Below are 17,998 nucleotides of genomic sequence, written 5' to 3' on the forward strand. Positions count from 1 at the left end.
CTACTTCAGCCTCCTCAGTGCTGGGATTAAAGGTGCACACCATTGTGCCCAGCTCAACTGGGGAAGTTGGAGCCATAGTTTGAGGCCAGACTGGGATGCATAGCAGGTTCCAGGTCAACCTGGAATAGGTAACAAAACCCCATATTTAGCCCCCTCATAAAAGGAAACAGTACTAGCTGCTATAGATTACTCATGAAGAGTAGCTAACCTAAATAAAATGTTATCACTTACTTATGTAACTTGTCCAGTAAAGTTGGGGGTTGTCTTACACAGTCATTCAAGAATATAGGCTATGCCGGGCATGGTAGTGCACACCTTTAATCCCAGCACTCGGAAGGCAGAGGTAGGAGGATTGCCATGAGTTCGAGGCCACCCTGAGACTCCATAGTGAATTCCAGGTCAGCCTGGGCTGGAGTAAGACCCTACCTCGAAAAACCAAAAAAAAAAAAAAAAAAAAAAGAATACAGGCTCTTTCCATATTGTAATTCTGTCTTTCTCTAGGTCTATGAAGTCTTCTCCACTTACCCATGGATAAGAAGAAGAGAGAAGATGGTACATGGGAAGTTTATTATGAACCAGACCTAGATGTATCAAATGCAGTTTGCCAGAACTTAGTCACATGGCCAAACTTAACTGCAAGGGAAGCTAGGGCTAGAGAAGCAGAGAACAATGATGATAAAGGTTAACAATATTTTTTTTTTGATTTTTCAAGGTATGGTCTCACTCTAGACCAAGCTAACCTGGAATAGTCTCAGGGTGGCCTCAAACTCTCAGTGATCCTCCTACCTCTGCCTCCCAAGTGCTGGGATTAAAGGCGTGAGCCATCATGTCCAGCAAGGTTAACAACATTTATGTATTCCTCCTTCTGGTCAAGTCTCCATTTCCTGCTTTATCCCATACATGGCCATGTTTACCTTCTCCACAGGGGAATAAAACCTAAGGGCCACCTGTTCAATGCATCCAGACAAGGGGCCATGATTAGTGGGTGATGTGTCATCCTCCATACTAGGGCCAGATTTGGCTCCTCTTGTCTGATGACTTATGAATTAATAAGACCTCCAAGCCCATTTGGTCGCCAGCCTACATGACCATTGGAGGCCACTTTGACTCTCATACAGTTGTCATGCTGGGGAAGAGGACCAATCAACCACCAGCTCTGACATGCCATGGGAAAAAGATCTATTTTGGCCATCTAATAGGCCTTATACAGTGGGAAGTCAAGGGTTCTTCTAGACCTAGGCCACAGATACACTGTTTATGAGAACCCTTTGGGCTCTGTCCTTCTCCTTCACTGGATGATGGGAGGAGTCACAAACATACCCCCCAGGATTCTCTGGGCTATTTTGAGGGTGCTGGGAAACCAGGTGATGATTGTCCTTTAGTTTTCAACTTGCCATGGAAACAAGAGTCCTTTAGGTCACTTTACAGACTTTGCATAATGGTCTCTTTCTTCAAAGTAACTTGGGCACATTGCAACAGGAAGGGCCTTTATTTTCCACCATGTAAAACATGTATGGTTGTCAGGAGCTTATTTAAAAAAAAAAAAAAACATATCAGCAGACTGATGACCAGCTGGCTCTCGCTTCCCTGGTCCAAGGCTATTTGTGATTGGAGGAACTGCTGGAGCCTTTCTCCTCCATCGAAAATAGCAAAGGAGAAGAACAGTAAAGTTTCTCCCAACATGTAGGTAAACTAGGTAAAGAATTTGTCAGTGAAATACTAGATGGAGGTCATGTTTCTGATGGGGAATTCTCTTAGGACACCAGCGTGCAGGTGGGATGGTAGCAGAAAGGAATCACTTTCCTTAGACTGCAGTGAGGGCAAAGTCATAAGGACCCTCAGCTGTAAAGCATGTGAAACTGACATGGTGGTCAAATGCCTCTTGGTTGCACAGCCACAGGCAGTAGCGCTATAAGCATTGCCCACTGTCCGCCAGCATGCATGAAAGTTTGGAGAGGAGCTGGGTTAGTGTCCTGAAAGCATGCTTGGAAATATTTAGTTGTTTTTCTCCTTGCTGTGACCAAATAACTGACAAGAAGCAATTGAGGGGAGAATTTGAGGGAATGGTCCATTCTGACCGGAAGGGCATGATGGCTGAAGAAAATCTTGGCTATGGTAGCAAGGAGCTTGAGGTTTGTTGTTCAAATTTTAGGAAACCAGGAGACCCTGTTGCTGAAGACACCAAAAGTGTTGGTCACAGGACACTGAAAACTCAAGTTGGAAGGAAGCTGGAAGCCTCCTTTCTGTGAACTAGCTCTCATAGTACTGGAAAGTGTGATGCAGCCCGCTGGAATGAAAATCATCAACGGATTTACCCCACTATTGATCCACCCTGGGTGCTACACAATGGACCAGCCAGGCAAGAGGTATACACCAGTGAAACACGGGCATGACTGTTATGAGGGTAATCAACTGCTTCTCTCTGATTGGCTCTGAGATCTATTCCATAGGAAGGAATTCATCCTGGTACTGAAAATGTAGTAAAAAAACAAAACAAAACAAAACAAAAAAACAAAAGCTATAGCTAGGAAGATCATGGATCGGGGGGGTGGGGAGAAACCACTACAGTTGATTGACTAAGAGGATATGTTGTGCCCACAAAACTGCCCTCTATTATTCATATTATGTTGATAGATGAGTTCTGCTTTCATCTTTGTTCAGAGAAGCTTCTTTTTTCTAGATGACAGTAACTATTGGGGAGACTCAAAACTCATCAAACTGCTGAGAATAAGTGATGGTTGAGCACTCAGTACTAAATGAGACATCATTATCATACTTTCCAAGGCTCAGGGAATATTTCAGAAAAAGGAGCAGAAAAAATGTAAAAGCCAAAGGATAGGGAGGAATAATTTGGGACATTATATTCTGGCTTTGTTCTTGTTATTTTATGACCTCACAGCAACTGTTGTTAGCTCTCCAAGACCTGCAGAATATTGAGCTCATCAACATTTTGACATGGATGATGGAGGCAAGCAAAAAAAAAAAAAAAAAAGTAATCAAAAGAGGGACTAGTTGGAAAGAAAAAGGAGTTCAATGGAAGGGAAGAGTGGGAAGGGGGTCGGACCCTTTTGGTGACCATCTTTCCTATGATCACATCCTAGATCCACTTCCAGTCATGACACCAGCTATTAGCTAGGATTCTGTCGGTCACTCTGGTCCTTGATCTCTCTACATGGTAGGGAATGAGGTCCATTCTAACAGTTTTACTGTGTGCTGCTGTGTACTTGAAGACAATGTTGGCTATTATATAGGGTGATGTACTATAAGGTCAATAGCCCTTTGTACCTTCACACCACGCATTTTAGAAATCAGGACATCTTTCAGTAACCATCCAGATATCAAACTGGAGTATTATAGAGTCATCCTGTTAGAAATATATCCACTTGCTAGAGTTCAATAGTTTATTTCAACACCTCCCTCTGTGCCCTTGTGCTGGTAAACACAGGGCTAACTGGCCATCAGTAAGCTGTATGTATGCTGTGAAAATTAGAGCTCCTTGGGCTACTATATGGGCCTCACTTTATATAGAGCTCATACCCTTCTGGGTCCATAGCAGATATGCTATAAAAGAGTCAACCTTCTCAGACGCCAGCCTTCCCTCCATGCTTATACATCAAGATCCTTTCCAGCTCCCCACTAATCTCCAGATGGTTAGGACTGGAGCCTCTCTAGACAGTATTCATTCTGAAATGCACCAGTGGATCCTTGAAGGGCCCAGCTTATGTAAGAGAGGGAAACTAAGATCCATCCTCAGGTCTCCAGAGCACTGTGTAAGACAAATATTTTTTTGGTTATTGCTTTCCCATTTGCTGTTGTTCTGGAGAGCCTTCTGATCTCAAACCTGAACCCCATCAAGAGTCTGATGGGGCTGGGGAGATAGTTCAGTGGTTAAAGTGCTTGCTTGCAAAGCCAGAAGGCTCAGGGTCAGTTCCCCAGTACTCATGTAAAGCCAGATACACAAAGTGGTGCATGTGTTCAGAGTTCATGTGCAGCAACAAGAGGCCCTCGCGTGCCCATTCTCTTTCTTTCTCTCTCTCTCCCCTCCCTTCCTTCCTCCTTGCAAATAAATAAATTAAATTAAATACTTTATTTTATTTATTTATTCATTTGAGAGAGAGAGAGAATGGGCATGCCAGGGCCTCCAGCCACTGCAAACGAACTCCAGATGTGTGTGCCCCCTTGTGCATCTAGCTTATGTGGGTCCTGGGGAACTGAACCTGGGTCCTTTGGCTTTCTGGCAAACGCCTTAACTGCTAAGCCATTCCTCCAGCCCTAAAATATGTTTGTTTTTTTTTTAAAAGAGTTCTACATGTCTGAGAAGAAGTGACAGTGGAGTATTCAGCACTGAGGCATCTCTATCACACCCTCCAAGGCTCAGGGACTACTGTGGAAGAGATGGCAGAAAGAATGTAAGAGACAAAGGAAGGATGGGAGTGCTTTGGAATATTGCCTTTCAGATATTAAGTGTTCATTTCATTGATGACCTCCCAGTGGATGATGCTATACACAAGACCTATATAATATGAGGGCAAAAATGATGACATCAAAATAGAAGAGGGACTAGTTTGAAAGAAGAAAGGGTTCAGTGAAGGAGGGGATACAGGATGAAAGACAAAGAAGGGTGGTGGGCAGGGCTTATGATCAGGGTCCATTGTTTATATGAATTAAAGTTGTCAATAAATTTTTTTTAATTTTTATTAAAAAGTTCTGCATTTCATTTCAGTCTTTAGTGTTTCTGCATGCTATGGAATCAAGAGCCATCTGGATATTTTTCTGCCATTATGTTCTCTTACAACCCTTTGAGTGCTGGGAAAGTTTTCTGACCACAGATTGCTAGTCTTCTAGGAAAGTAAGAACGATTGAAGCCACCATCTTTTCCTGCATGCCAGCATCCTGAAGGTTTCACCTGTCCTTACAACAGAGTTCTACCAATATTCCAGCCTCCCAGCATGCCCTCACCTTGTCTTAAGTCAGAGCCCTTTTAGCTGGTATCCTTCTAAGATTCTAGTGGCAAGAAGGTTGCAAGGTATCAATCAGTCTGCTTGAAAACTGTGGAATTTGACTAAAGACCCTTAAAAAAACTACTGGCCTCCCTGTGATCTAGTGTCTCTGGAGCCCTTTTGGCCAATAGTCTGTCCAGTTATTGCAGGAGAAACAGGAGTAAAATAGCTTTTTATAGGCAATTAATTGGGAACAGAAGCCCAAGGAAGCAACCAAAAAATGCCATTCTACCCTGTCCTGGCAAAACTAGAACTCGCCTCTGACCATGTCTCATTCAAGACAGCTGGCAGTAATACCCCCCCCCCCCAGTAGGAACTTTCCGCTTCTTCCTCAGCTCAGCCTCTCTGGATGAGCTCCCTGAGTCCACAAACCGATCAGGTCTTGGCCTGTCCTGTCCAGTTCTCTCTTCTTCCTTCCTGTGAGAGGGCCTGAACATGTGAGTAAAGTTGTCTCTCCCCTTCCCCCGCTGGCTTTCATCCTGGTTGGGAAGTGGAAAACACTTCTCTTGGCCTATGAATTTTCTTACCTGTCTTCTACAAGTGTCTCACTTTGGGGTGGCTTCTCACTTTGGTTATATGTATGATTTTTCTTTGATCTCTGAGTCCTTCACTATTTTTTAATCCTCTCTGGTCTTTTATGTGAAGGAGATCTTTGGGTTCTTACACTTTGCCTCCCACATGTGGGTGTACTTGCCTCCTCCAGAGCCTTTTTCCCCACCGTGGAGACCTCTCTGTGATGGTGATTCTCTCTGTCACCCCTCTCTCTTTCCAGCTGAGCAAGGATGAGAAATCTCTCCTGGCTTGAATCTTTCAGCCCGCCTTTTCCCTGGATGTTAATTCCCCTTACAATAAATAAACCTCATAATTATTAATTTCTCTCTAGATAAGCTTAATAATTAATAATTCACCCTTCTTGGTGTCCATTTTCTAAATTCTTTGTTAAATTGTCAAGTACTCATAGGTTAGGGCTCATAGGTCTGGGGAAAGTTCCTGACACCCAAGATCATACATTAGTATTACCTATTGACTGCTCCTTCTAGTTTTAAGCCCACAATCAACAGGGGAGCTGAAATGCATTCTAACCTCAAGTACCCGGATTGTGGTGGAGAAAAAGCCTCATTGGACTCTTCATCATTTCCTTGGGACAATGTCCCTTTGGCCCTCTGGTCACAAACCTACCCTCTCACAAGGGTTCTAGGAATCATTTCATCTCCCAGCATGCCCCCATGCCATGTCTGCCCCATAATCAATCTGCCTAAACTCTGTAAAATTAAGAGCCCCTTCAGCCACCATCCTTCCCATGTACTGGTGCCCAGGGAGCCCTTTGGGTCACTCATTGGCCTTGTGCGATGGCCATGGTGTCTCTTCTGTCAGTAGTCTGCCTATTATTGATTTTGAACTTCAGGCACATGTGCTAAGGAACTGAAGGCCATTCTGGACAGCAGTCTGCCCACCTGCTAATGGAATAAAAAAAGCTTATTCAGACACCACTGGTTCTTTGTGCTGGTGCCCTGGGGAGACTTTTACAACAGCAGCCACGTTCATGCTAAGGCTTCAGTGGCCCTAGCAGTCCTCAGCTACCAGTAAGTTATACTTAATGGTTCCTTTGAGCCTCCATCCTGCAATCATATTGGGGTCATGGGTTGAGGGTACTCAGGGCAGTAGCCTGACCACTTGCTATGGAATCCACAGACCCATCCTCATTATTATGCTGACGTTACTTTTATTATCTCTGATTATCAAGTGAGCAAGCTGAGTCTTCCTAGGTTAGTTAGAATGTCCAAGGCCACAGAGCCAGGAAATAGAAAGAATGGGCTCTAAAAGCCCAGAGTGGTTGTGCACAACTGTGCACACCAGCAGCTGGGAAGTGGAGGCAGGAGGATCACAAGTTCATGACCAGCCTTAGCTACATAGCAAGTTGGGGGACAGACAGCCTATGCTACATGACCCTGTGTAGCAGTTACCCTGTCATTGCTAGGATAAAACACACAACGAGAAGGAGCATAAGTAAGGAAAGTTTTTATTTCAAGCCTACAGTCTTGAGATGAAGCTTCATCTTCGTGGGGGAAAGCATGTCAGGAAGCAACAAGAGAGTGAGCTATGGGGGATAGAGACATGGCTCAGCAGTTTAGGTGCTTGCCTGCAAAGCCTAATGACCAAGGTTCAATTCCCTAGTACCCACGTAAAGCCAGATGCAAAGAGTGGTGCATGCATCTGGAGTTAGTTTGCAGCAGCTGGATGACATGGTGCACCCATTATCTCTGTCTCTCTTTCTCTTTCTCTGTCTCTCTCTCTCCTCTCTCTCCAAACGAATAAATAAAAAGCATGAGCTAGCTCTGACAAAGCCCACTCCCAGAACACATGTCCTCCAGCAAGGTTCCACCTCACAAATGCCACCAGCTGGGAATCCAGTATTCAAAAGAGGCTATGGGGAACATCTCATTCAAATTACCACACCCTATCTCAAAAATATATTAATTAAATTAAAAGAACTAGCCCCAAGGTAGTACTTGGATGTTTCAGAGCCTAAGGCACCACCACGTCTAACACAGGGCTCTTTAATGGCCTCACCCAGCATGGCACATATGTGCTATCTCAAAATTACCTTCTTCCATGTATTTTTGCCCTCTTTACAGGTAATCCAAGCCATTCAGAAGAATGAGAGAAATTCTGTACTGAGGGCAGGAAATACCCAGCATGGGGTTAGAAGAGCTAGAGTCAACTATATAGTTATTTAAATAATCAGATTTTGAGGAGGAAAGGCTATAATATGTAATGCTAGCAAGGTTGTAGCAAAATTGGTACATTCATAGATTGCTAGCAGTGGGGGAAGTTGGTTCAACAAGTTGAAGGCATTTTGGCAATATTTCAAGAGCTTGCTCTTTATCCAGTAATCTTACTCTTAGGAAATTATTGAAAGGAAATAATGCAAGAGACTAAGTTAGGTACACCAAAATTTTCTTTACAATAGGGCTATAATGTCAAAACAATTAAAATAACACAAATGTCTGGTATGGAGGAATGATTAAACAAGGATGAAAGATTTGTGTTTAACAAGAATGGCAGCTGTTCACCTTTTTTCTCAGAAGCTTTTGGCTCCTGGATCCCTGATCTTCACACAGCCCCGAGTGCTTGTATTAAATAAAACAACAACAGTCACTCATACACATTCTTGCTCTGCAGTACTGCAATGAAGTCAGCCTAATGTTTTCTTCACATTTAACAACTGAGAACACGCTCCACCTGCCCTCTTTTAGCTCTGCATACTCTTTAGCACATTTGCTGTTTACAGTTGCAACTCTCTCACAGTTGTCTCATCATTTCCAAAATGTTTTCTTGCCTGAAGTTGTGCATAAGCTTATGGCATTCAGGATGCCTGCCAGGACTCTGAGAGGCACTGAGGCCTGGCTGCCTCCTGCATCAGTGTGGCAGAGGCCAAATCACAACTCTGCTAACTGCAAAGCCTCTCCAAGAGATGACCTATAATTATAAGAAATACATCAAATAGTGATTATTTTTATTGATGTCAAGCTGCTTTTTTACAATGAGCTGTTTTACGAAACACAGTGATTCCTCTCCTGGCTACTGCCCAGCTCCACAACCTGTTCACACAATCAGTTCGTGCAGTTTGTCCAGAGGACCCCGAGATGCTGTTTGGAAACACTGCAGGCTGCAAGGGGCTGCCAGTTTTGAGGATGATATGAGGTAGAACAATGACCATCATTATTGGACAATAATGGTATCAGAACAATACATCAACTGCTTTAGAGAGTTAAAATGCTCCCTGCCTCATGGCCGCATGTTCTATCTAATTATTTCCTTTGTGCATTTATTGCAGTGCTTAAATTGTCGTTCATTATAAATTGTGTTTATAATATAGGTGACCTCCTTTCTCTACATTTTCTCATTTTTCCAGCTGGCAACATGTGTTCTCTCAAGATGGTATGTGTTTTGTTTTGTTTTGTTTTGTTTTTTCATTGACATTCTTTTTTTTTTTTGTCTCCTTTTTTGGAAGTGGGGAGCTTTTTATTACTATATTTAAGATTCAATTTTATAGCTGGATGTGGATGTACAATCCTGTAACCCTAGCTCTTAGGATGTTGAGGCAGAGAATCAGGCATTTGAGGCCAGCCTCAGCCACACAGGGAGTTTAAGGCCAGCTTGGGCTCCAAAATGAAAAGAGTAAAAAAAAAAAAAATTGATTTGAGTTTTGCAGTTCTAGAAGTTCTAGAGACTGAACCAAAGGTCTCCCATGCTAGACAAGTATTCTACCACTGAGCTACATCCCAAATGAGAACCTATCTTTATTATTTAAAAAAAGAAAAACTAGCTAGATACTGGCATTGTGACACATGCCTGTAATCCTGGCACTTGGAAAGTGGAGGCAAGAGGATCAAGACCAGCCTAGACAACATGAGACATTTTCTCAAAATAAATTAATGAATAAATAAGTAAATAAATAAAGCCAGACATGATGGCACATACATGTAGGCCTAGTACCTAGGTGGATGAGGCAGGAGAATCTCTTGAGCATCAGGACTAGAGGCCAGCCTAGATAATAGTACAAGTCTTCCTTCTCAAACAAAAAATTTAATTTAAAGTAAGATTTTAGGGCTGGCAAAATGGCTCAATGGCTGCTTGCAATGCCTGCCAGCCCAGGTTTGGTTCCTCAGTATCCGCGTAAAGCCAGATGCACAGAGTTAGTGCACATATCTGGAGTTTGTTTGCAGTGGCTAGACACCCTGATGCTCCCATGTGCTGCTTCCCCCACCCCACTTTTTTTCTTTTCTTTTCTTTCTTTTTTTTTTTTTTTTTTTTTTTTTTGGTTTTTCGAGGTAGGGTCTCACTCTGGTCCAGGCTGACCTGGATTAACTCTGTAGTTTCAGGGTGGCCTTGAACTCATGGCGATCCTCCTACGTCTGCCTCCCGAGTGCTGGGATTAAAGGCGTGTGCCACCACGCCCGGCCCACCCCACTTTTTAAAATATTTTTTAAATAAGATTTTACAAAGCCACTCTTCTACCAAGATTCTTTTAAAAGGTAGCTGAAAGATGAAAAGGAATATGACTGCTACCACTACAGATAGGTTGGTGGACTCTATTCCCCTCAAGTCACTCATCAGTAAAATCAGTAAAACAAGCAAGGTGTACAGGGGAGACAGGCACACTGAGTACTTACTTGGAGCCAAATTGCTGGCTTCCCTCGTACTCTGGCTCCAGCTTCCTGACCTTGAATAAACTACTCCTGCCTTTGACTAGGATGATCAATGGGCCTGTTTGGCCCAGGATTGAGGAGCTCTCTGGGACATAGGACTTCCTGTTTACAAACCAGGCAGATCCCAGGAAGACTGGGAGGAGTTGTTCATCCTTTCTGTTTCTCAATTTCCTAGTCTGTAAAAGAGGGATTAAAATCGAACCATCCACATAGCGGTGTCAGGGACATGACTACTCAGTGTGCAAAGACAATGGGCACACGCTGTGGCACAGAGTAAGTGCTCAATATGCAGTGCCTGTTATTCTCAGAACTGTCTTCTCTGAGGTGCTTCTCCATTCTAGTCCCCCTGTTCCAATCTCACCACCTCCCTTTCTTCGCTCTCCTACTTAATAGCATAAAGACCTAAATATGAACAGACTTAGTATTAAACCCAACATGCTGTGAAATCCTTTGTTTCACTTACCACTACAGACAGTACCAATGACGCCTTCAAAATGTTTTCAAGCAATTTAATATAGTTCTCAATGGAATGTCACAATTTCTAAAGTTATAGTTCAATCTCCCCTTAGTGTAATAAAATAAAAGGTTAGCCTAATGTCATTTCTTTTATATAAATAACATCAAAGTGCTTCAACCCAAAAGCCAAAGAAAGGAGAAGGAACACGGAGGAACAGGAGGTTGGTCCATGACTGTGTCTGTTTCTCATGGGTTTTTCATAATAGCATGTCTAAGGGAAGTCTTTTTTTTTTTTCTTTTCTGCCTTCTATGCAGCAGGAGCCAATCTGACCCACAGTTGCTTGAAAAGTGGGGTGGAGGACAGCTGGGAAAGAGTTGTCTGGGAACTAGTGAGTTCAGATAAAACTACAAATACAGCCAGTCTGGTCAGGAATAGACTCAACCTATATTAGAGAGAAATGGACCCTCCCAGACGAATGATTCTTCCAGCAGCTTTGGTTCTCTTTCCCTCTTTGTCATGTAATACCTAAAACTTCAGTAGGCCACATTTTTGGAAGAGATAAAGGAAAACGGATCTAAGGAAGGACAGGCATTTTCTCCTATTAGTCCCCTTACAGTTAGAAGAGTTACAAAGGCCTTTCTGGATTTTTTTTTTTTTTTGGGTGGGGGAGGGTTACATAATTTAAATAAATCAACTGACCTTTGCTTACAACACTCTATATGTGGTACACATCATTTACCCCAAAACCCAGAAGGAAGAAAGAAAGAAGAGAGAGAGAGAGAGCATGTAATTGATTCTCCAGTGTGAAAGACTGTCAACAATAGCATTTTCTATTTGCACTATTTAAAAGATAGTGTTGGTGGTCTCCTCATTTCTCAGAAAAGGGAAATTTTACACCTGTTAGATTATAGTCTTGGAGCTATTTATTAGAGTGAACGTACAGTGACAGATAATGCCAACTCTCTATTATCCATGAAAAGAAGTAAGTAAAAATCACTCATACGTCTAAATTTCACTTGAACTATGGGTTTCAAATGCCTTTTTTTCCAGCCCTTCTGGGTTCTCTGAGCAAAATACATTGGTTTTAATTTCTTTGTAGTCCTTTGCATTCCTTAAACCGGAGGGGTGATGAACAATGGAATAGCCCCAACAGCAGTAATGGGAGAATTGAGGAGAGAGAATGAGGCCTGGATAAATAAGAGATGGGGGAGGGGAGATCAATCAGCGCCCACCTCATGAGAATGAAAACTCAAACGCCATTTGCCCAAATCAACGTGCCTCCATCACTCCTAACAGCCACAGCGCCATTCTCCAGTTCAGTAAAGATTTACTAAACTGCTCCTGGGTGCTAGGAACTGTGCTCCAACTCGCCAAGTCTGAAGTGGAGTGGAAGAATGTGATGTTGATTGGAGGCATGCAACACCAAATTTCAGGCGATTACGAAGAATCTACGATTTTCTCACTTAAAAAAAAAAAAACAGATGGTTTCATTTAATCTCCAAAGAGGAAAAAACAAAGGCTAAGGCAGTGTAGGTGCTGCCTGCAGGAGTCTGCGCGCCCCAAGGACCCCTGGGTCCTGAGGACCAGCAGAGAAGGGCGCCTTCCCTCCCGCGCCCTCTCGCGGGCACCTAGCTCCGACCTCCTGCGTAGGGCCACCGAGGTCACAGGGGGCCTGGCCTTGGCTCTGCTCCTAGGACTCCTGAGACCCAGACCGTAACTAGACTCCAAGTGGTCCTGGCAGCCAGCGGCCCCCCATCCCCATCCTGGCAGCGCATTGGAACTGGGCATTTAAGCTTCCTGGCCTCCAGGTGCGGGTACCTCCTTCCCGACCGGGAAACCAAGGCAGCCTAGGGATCCTGCCTGAGCCACCGTTTTGGATGTGGACGCGATGCGGTCGATGCCCTATGGGTTCTTCCTCGGGGAGGGAGGGACCCACGAAGCCTCTAGGCCTGAGGGTCCCAATTATCCACCACAATCGCCCTTCTAACCTTAGTTTGAGACCGATTTCCCACCCCTCAAAGATCGGGGTGTCCTGGAAAAAGGATACCGGGTAGGCTGGAAAGTCGGGGGCAGAAGAGCCGTGGGGGGAGGGGGACGGAACTGCCCCAGGTTTGGAGGAGACGCCTGTCAGAATGTTGGATGTAAGCCCTTTTGAGCTGTTATTTTTATTCCAGGGCCTTTCTTCCTCGTCCTCCTCCTCTATTTTTTTCCTCTTCTGTTCAGCTATTTGTGTTTTCTGATCGGGTAAGTGATTTGCGGCAGGAAATTAGATATCTTGATTCCAGAAGCACTGTGGTACTAATGCTATCTATTCCAAAGCCGGCTTTTTCTTAGTCACGGATTTTTTTTTTTTTAATATTTGCAGGTTATTTTGTGATGAAGGGAACAGAGCGTTGTGCAACCCAGGCAACTTCCCTCCTCCCTTCCACACAATGCAAGTCTTAATTAAACACGGGAACACCCACGCCTCCCTTCCCACAGGACCCTTTCTATCTGCTCCCCCGCCTCTGAAATACCAGGTTTGTATGGGTAGGGAAAGCCTCGTGTTGAACTTCCCAATTAGCAAGACACAGAGCAAAATAAGGGACTCTAAAGAGCTGTTATCAGTCCTATTTTTGGATTCTTCTTTTTAGGCCTTACCCAGTAAATGTTTAGCTTCAGGATAACTTTAAAATCCTGCAGGTTTGTGGATATGAAATTGTAGACTCTCTAGGACTTTAGAAGCAAGATTTGTGTTTTTCTGATTGATGAGTTAGGGTTAACACACTCTGTTTGAAAGAAATATCAATTTAGGGATCAATTTTGAGAGGGAATTTTTTGCCTTTTAAAAGCTTCATCCGTAAGTCTTTACCAAAGATTCCACAAGCATCAGTAAACTGGATCGTTTCCAGGTTGAACAAATCAAAGCGAATTGGACCACAACCTTGAATTTGTCTTTCTCCATTTCAGGCCAGAGCAAAACAGAATAGGTAATTTGTGAGTACTGGAACCAAGGATTAGAGGATTTCCCAAGGCAAGTCTTGGGCTGGGGGAGTATGGGAAGAGGAACAAGGAGATGGTCAGCATCCCAGAAAAGATGAGAAGTGAACAAATCATAAATGAAGGACCCTAGAGTCAGAGAGTGATGGAATCCAACACAGAAAATAAGGGATGTTTATGTCAAAAGAGGGAGAATATTAGAATCAGAAGACGTGGAGTCCTGAATGCAGGGAACTTAGTATTCAAGAATCAGAAAGTGGGAAACAACCTTAAAAACACACCACAAAGACCAATTTCAAATTTGAAAAAGTCTAACACTAGCTGCCTTCAGATGACCCTTCTGTAAGGATCGAGGAATCTCGACAGCGCAGGCCAGTAGGCCTCGTTGAGCACCCTGGACACTGCAGATTCAAATTTCCGCTGGGTGTTGCATCCTCAGCAGGCTGGCCTTGGCTCCGCCTCCAATTATTTTGCTCTGAAGTCCAGTGTGTCCCGAGGTACAGCAATTATCTTCCCCCTTGCACTCCTGAGGCGGGGAAGGGGCATTAACCACGAACGCGCTGGAGAAGAAAGGTACAGATGGGTCTTTTATACAACACTTGGAAATGTTTCCAAGGCTTTTGTTTTCTTTCCCCATTCATTCCTGCCCATTCACTTGGATCTGCCAACTTCACTTCCCAGAGGCCGAGCCTGGAGGGCTTGGCCCACCGGAGCCCCCGCTAGGGGGCGTGCTCTGGCCGTGGCGCGGAGTCCATCCCGACTTGGGTGCTGCTGGCTGGCGGGGGGTGAGCAGGCCTGCGGGACGCGGATAGCCGGGGTCCAAGAGGCCTCGGGACTGACATTTGAGTTGAGTCCCTGGCTGCTCCTTACCGGGGCTCCAACTCATGCGCTATCTCTCCTACACAGGCTGCGTGGGGACCCTTCGACCCTGGACACACCCTCAGGGTCCGGCGGTCAGGGCCGGCGTTGGAAAGAAGAAAGCAGATGCTGGTGATTATTGGGCGCTGAGAAGTTTCTCTCTGGGATTCGGAAACCTGAGGGTGGGGTGGGCGGGAGGGCAGCACATGGGGTGCTCTTGACAAGGGAATCCGGGGGAGAGCCCAGAATCCAACCATTTGATTCTTGCCCGTGGGAGAGGACAGGACGAGACACACGCCGCGCATTCTGAGAGGAAGCTCCGACCATCTTCGCCCAGCATGGAGCTTGGAGCAAACCTAGAGGAAAAAGATTGGGCGGCCGCCTGGATGGGTGTCGAAGGAGGGGGTGTCTGTTTTCTCTCAAGTTCTCACTCTCCCACCCCCTCCTCCTGCTGCTGATGGGTAATAGAGAGTGGCAAAGTTTGCAAATAAGGGGAGTTGCCCTAACACAGTAATCACATCCTCACGTCCATACCTTGAGGGCTCGGCTGCGATCCTCCGAATGCTTCCAAAAAAGCTGCTTCCCAACAAACCTCTCCCCGCTGAGCCCTAATGAGTAAGCCTCGGCTCAGGCGTAGGACACAGCGAAGAGGAAAGCAAACGTGAGGGAGTCTTCCCATGAAATCCAAGTTATCAGTCCCTGTGGACCGTTCCACGGCTGCCTCTCTGAAAATACATCAACAAACAAACCCGGTCCGCAAAGACATTCCAGCAGCCTGGGGAGAACTGAGGCCGGGGTAGGAAGTTGAGGACAAGCTGGGGGTACAGAAGGTGTGGGACAAGTTGTAGGCAAGCGGAATATGTCACGTTTCCTCCTATTGCCAGGCTTGCAGGAGAAGAGACCTGGATATGTGCAGGAAATGCATAGCCTGGAGTGGATAACACACAGAGAGCAGCATTTCAGGAGGTTAACCTTGACTGGTTGGAGTTAAAGAAGGGGTTGAGGTGGGGGAGGCAAACATTTCTGCTTGTGCCCTCCGGCTCTTCCCAGCACCGGCTGTCAATCCCGGCGCTTGTTATCCTCACAAGGCTTCAGTTTGTTTGCTTGATCTCAGCAAGGTTTTCTTCCACAAGTAGAACTATAATTGCTATAATTCTACTGTATCATTTGGATCATTGCAGTATTGTTGTTTTCTCTCCCTCTTTCTCTCCTCCTAACACTGCAATAACGCGCTCCAGTGTTAAATTAGCAGGTTGCGGAAGACCATAAATGAATGAAAGTTTGTTAAAAAAAAAAAAGAAAGAAATTAAATAAATAAAGCAGCAAAATGACTTGGCAAAGGGGATATCACATCACAGAGAATCCTTGCGTGTAATCAGGACTTATTGTCTTCCCTTCCAATGGCTTTCAAATTGGTCGCTAGATTCCAATGAAGTTTATTTCTATTGTTTAAATATATGTTTTGAAGAGGTTGAGCATAATTTAAGAGGACCTGAGCCATCCGGTGCGACTGGAAGCCCATTACAGCTTTATTTATCTATGTGTATATTGCACAATAAATTAAAACATCTCAAATGGAAAGTGTGTGAGGTTAACTCTCATCCAAACATTTCCCCCCCCATAATGACATTTAACTGCCACCCCTTTATCTCATATTTCTTGCAGATATAATTTTGAAACTATAGTGTAGAATTAACTCTCTCACCACAAAAATGGCATTTCTTCCATTTGCCATCTCTAGATAATTATTATTTCCAGTTCTGGGGACAAGCCCCATTTTCCACTAAAAACAACAGTGTTTTTTTGTTTGTTTGTTTGTTTGTTTGTTTTTAAAGGTAGGGTCTCACTCTAGCCTAGGCTGACCTGGAACTCATTATGTAGTCTCAGGCTGTCTTTGAACTCACAATGATACTCCTACCTTTGCCTCCAAGTGCTGAGATTAAAGGCATGCACCACCATGCCTGACATCCATATATTTTACCATTCATTGCCTCTGTATATAGGGTCTTTCTTTGTTGCCAGCTAAAACAACAGTTTTGAACACTTTTGACCCTCATTTCCAGACATTATTGCCATTTCTATTTTAGAGGGTGATTTTAAAGGCATATGTACCAAAATACATTGTTTTTGAAGCAGCCAGAAAACCAAGCCAAATAGTTTGACTTTAATGATTAGGGAAGCCAGGGTTTGTGGGTAATAGAATACAAACATAAAAAAAATATATATATATCACTGAAATGTGTTTACTTTTGATTGGTGGATAAAAGAAAATGGGGAAAGTAAGGAGACAAGAAACTGAAGGGTCATTTTCTGGCAGAGTGAAATATTAAAATGGGCTAATCTACAAGTTCTTTTAAACATAGTCCTGCAGGCAAGTTCTTAAAGGTCTCTATATTCAGCATACCAATTAAATTCTTCCCAGGTATTAGAAGCATCATTGTATTTTATGAAAGAACATATAGGATAGCACACACATCTTAAGCCCACATTCTAAGTGGACACTGTGGATGGCATTAGACTCCGCCTTCCCATTCAGTGCCTTAGAGAAGTTTTCTGTAATTTATTTTTCAAAATTAGTCGCTAGGGAATAGAAAGAGTAGATTTTGAAGTTAGGTACTGAATTGGGAGAAATCTGAGGGATAGCTCAGGCCCTTCTCTCCAAGTTGAATGGATATGCCTCCTTCACTTGGCAAGATTAATTAGAAAATACAGAAAAGAAAATGACAGAACAAAAAAGACTAGAGTTTTCACACAGGTCTCTCAAAGAATGCATTTATGTTCCATTAATAGAATTAGATTTAATTCCAGGGATCATTAAGTCAGAATCAGAAAGTCTATGTTAACCTCCCCCTTTATCGTGGATGATTATAATTAGAATACACCCCAGCAGAAAGTCCAACTACTTTTAAAGGAAGAACAGCTGCAGAAGAGGGAGGAGGGGGATGGAAGCCAAGTAGTCTTCCACACAGAAGCTGAAACCCCTTTGGGCTCTTAGAAATGATTTGTGCATTTGTGTATCTTTTTGCTTAACACGATCTTTCTTGGACTCATTTTCAACCCACTCCCTGCGTGTGCGTAGCCCACTCTGAAATCACGGAGCCACCTGGAAGCCGGGTCTTGTGGATTTCCAACCCGGAGCCCGCCGGGGAGGGAAAAGTGCCTCAGAGTTTCTCAGTCATCAACCCGGGGGACTCCCGGCGAGGGTCTGTGGCTGGAAACTGAGGTGGAAACCAATGCATCTTTAATGGCCTCTTGGCTACAATGAGACCCGCAAGCCCAGGATGGGCGATCAAAACTGGGAATGTAGTGGGGGGGGGCGGGATGAGCACACACACTGGATGAACAGTTTTTTTAAAAAACGCGAAAAGGTGAGAATGAAAGAAGAAAAAAAAAAAAAAAAGAACGCGGCAAGGTCTGAAGACTATCCCAGGTACCTTGGAACCATAGAGAGGGCATAAAACAAAATCAAATGTCAAGATAGCTCGAGTTCC

This window comes from Jaculus jaculus, chromosome X (genome assembly GCF_020740685.1).
Source record: "Jaculus jaculus isolate mJacJac1 chromosome X, mJacJac1.mat.Y.cur, whole genome shotgun sequence".
NCBI lineage: Eukaryota > Metazoa > Chordata > Mammalia > Rodentia > Dipodidae > Jaculus > Jaculus jaculus.